At 48.9% G+C, this 3280-nt stretch overlaps 1 pseudogene; it reads right to left on the bottom strand.

The window, feature by feature from the left end:
- Positions 1 to 2398: 2398 nt before the first annotated feature.
- Positions 2399 to 2526, bottom strand: LOC136593704 (U2 spliceosomal RNA; annotated as a pseudogene).
- Between the last annotated feature and the right edge of the window lie 754 nt (positions 2527 to 3280).

Here is a 3280-nt window from a genome sequence, read left to right as displayed (position 1 = left end):
TGAGAGAGAGGGGGTGGCTGAGTAAGTGGGTGAGCAGGCGGGCAGCTGTGTGAGGAGCAGAGTGTTTAGGAAAGTTTCAGAAGGAGGACCAGCACATTGGATAACTTTTTCGTAGAAAAATCAGCTTTTATTTTCATTCATGACAGTTCCCTTATTTGTATATTACCCAGAGGAGCGTGCATGGCCAGGTTCGTCTCCTTACTCAGTTTGTAGGTGCTCTCCCTAAGGAGGATTCATGCCAGCTCCTTCATTTGCATATTACCCAGAGGAGCGTGCATGGCCAGGTGCATCTACTTACTCAATTTGTACTTGCTCTCCCTAAGGAGGATTCATGCCAGTTCCCTTATTTGCATATTACCCAGAGGAGCGTGCATGGCCAGGTTCGTCTCCTTACTCAGTTTGTAGGTGCTCTCCCTAAGGAGGATTCATGCCAGCTCCTTCATTTGCATATTACCCAGAGGAGCGTGCACAGCCAGGTGCGTCTACTTACTCAATTTGTACTTGCTCTCCCTAAGGAGGATTTATGCCAGCTCCCTTATTTGCATATTACCCAGAGGAGCGTGCATGGCCAGGTGCATCTGCTTACTCAGTTTGTAGTTGCTCTCCCTAAGGAGGATTCATGCCAGCTCCCTTATTTGCATATTACCCAGAGCAGGGGCGTAGATAGAGGCTCATGGGCTCGGGTGCATAAGTTTAGCTTGGGGCCCTCTACAGACCCCTCCAACCTCCACTCCTTTTCACGGCTACTACTTCTACATCACTTTTAGCTCCATTACTGTTTTTTTTTTTAATTGCCCACCAATAGATCATTGGTAATCAGTGGTTTTAGCAGAGTTTTAAAACATCCAGAACACAAGCCTCAAGGCATGCTTCGCTTCCTCAGGAAAGAAAAAGAAAAAAAAAATATATATATATACATACACATACACACACACACACACACACATATACAGACATATACACATATGGAGACAGCATAATAACAATATATACAATAGAGACAACATTATATGGATGAGATTTCTTTAAACGTGTGACTACTTCTCCATTCACTTCTGTCGAGCTGACGGAGATGGTCAAGCACTGAGCTCCCATGAACGGCGGAGTCGTAGTCATGCAATGAGACTAGTGCTACGCGACCAAGATTGCTGTATAGCCCTGCGACCTCACACTCTCGGGCCGGCTTCACACCACCGGTTTCCTATTGTTCAATCCACAGTCGTCGTCCACACGGAGGATCCGCAGCAAATCACATGCATTGAAAGATACATACTACTGCTACTTCCTTCACTCTCGCGGTCATCCGCATTGCAGATTCTGCAGGAACGCAGGGTCACCGTCTGGGTTAACGGCCAGATTCCGCAGTGGTATCCCGCATTCGGAATGTGAAGCGGTCGTGTGCAACCGGCCTTACTGAAGACAATGGAGTTGCGATACAACTCACAAGTAGCTGCGACCAATATATTGCAAAAATCCAACCTCGTAGAGGTTTAAGCAATCTATAGGTTGTGGGAACTTGCGCGACCCCATTGATATATTTGAGAATGCAAGTTCACAGGGCTGCACAGCGATCTTTGGTCACATGACCCATGTCATGGCGAAAGACTCCATAGAGCTCCAGCCTTAGGGCTCATGTCCACGACTGTGTTCTCACCGCAGAGACGCAGCGTTTTACGCATACCACCGTGGGCTCTTCGGCCAGATTCACACAGATGTATTTGCGCAGCATATTATGCATGAAAAATATACATGCTAAATACACGTCAGTAGAACCCGCTGATTGCAGCGAGTTCCTTCACATAAGTGTATTTTGCATGCGCATTTTGTTAAAAAAAAAAAGCAGTCCCCTTTATTTTCTCGTGCATTTCTGCAGGGGCAGAACATGTATTATTCTAATTACACTAATTGCCCATTTCAATAAATGGCGGCATGGTTGCGTGTTTTTTTGCGCTTGCAAATGTGCTTGATTCGTGCTAACAAAAGTACAGTAAGGGCCGCTTCACACAAACATATTTGTTTCAATGGATGCCTTCAGAATTCTCTTTACTCACACATTTCGCATGCGTGCAAAACCTCACCATGCTCTATTTTTGTGCACATTTGCGCACCAAGGGTCCCTGTACAAGTCTATGGGAAGTGTGCACGTAACCGATTCCTATCTCCAAAAAAAGTTATAATAAACAGCGATAAAGTCTTATAAACTCCAAAATGGTACAAATAAAAACTACAGGACATCACGCAAAAACACGAGCCGTCGCACAAGTATCATGCGATACTTCCGCCATGTATCACGTGGACATGAGGCCTAAATCTAAGTGCTTGGTTGTTAGCAGCCGCAGCTGCGCTGCACCTCTTGCTCATCAGTTTTTTTTCCTGCTTTTGGAAACTGCTGTAGGAAAGGGGGTGCACCAGTACTGGAGGTACTGCAATACCAGGTCAATGTGCGGAGTGGACAGAGCAAGCACTTTTTCCAGCTCCCTGTTCTAAAAATCCATTTAATATATGATCCCCAGATAGGGGACGTATCAGATGCAACACGCTCAGCCAGCACTCCGGGCACACCCACAATGCACTGAGGGAGCCGGAAGACCTTTGCATAGCCCCGCCCAACGCCTTCTCAACCAGGGTGAGCCGTCCCCGCGGGAGACCCGCGCCTGAATGGAGCATGTCCGGATTTTTTCCTGCACGCGGGACCCGCGCCTGCAGGGAAAAATGACATCCGCAGGTATTTTACTACCTGCAGGTGTCTAATGCATCCATATCCATTGCATAGCGCCGATCGCAATGTCGGGGGTGGGGGGGTCCGAACAGCCCGGGATGACAGCTCCATGCTGCGGACACCGACAGCATGGAGCTGTCATGTCCAGAGCCCGAGGGGCTTTATTCTCTGCAGGACACATGTTTTTACTTCCTCAGAGAATAAAGCCCACTTCGGGAGGACGTAAAAACACTATGGCCCGGGGCGTGGCTTAGCAAGCAAGGAGAGAGGTCGCACGCTGTTTTGCTCCTCCACAGAATCTCCCTTTTCAGCCCTTTTCTGGGTCAAATCAGTGACCCAAACAGAGGCAGACAAGAGCACAGCACCTGGGGACCCACCAGAACCCACAACCGGCCCGGACAAGGCTCACCTGGTGATCTCCAGCCGCCAAAAAGAAGCCGAAGAGCCGCGGCCCTGCACAGCGGCCCGCGCCCTAACCCGACAAGTACCGCGCTCAGAAACACCCGGCGAGGACCGCTCACGGAGCCCCAAGCAGAGGACTATGGCACAAGGTAACCCCTG

Source organism: Eleutherodactylus coqui, unplaced genomic scaffold (assembly GCF_035609145.1).
Source record: "Eleutherodactylus coqui strain aEleCoq1 unplaced genomic scaffold, aEleCoq1.hap1 HAP1_SCAFFOLD_196, whole genome shotgun sequence".
NCBI classification, from domain to species: domain Eukaryota; kingdom Metazoa; phylum Chordata; class Amphibia; order Anura; family Eleutherodactylidae; genus Eleutherodactylus; species Eleutherodactylus coqui.
Note: the sequence above shows the minus strand (reverse complement) of the source record. Positions and strands in the feature narration are given on the sequence as shown.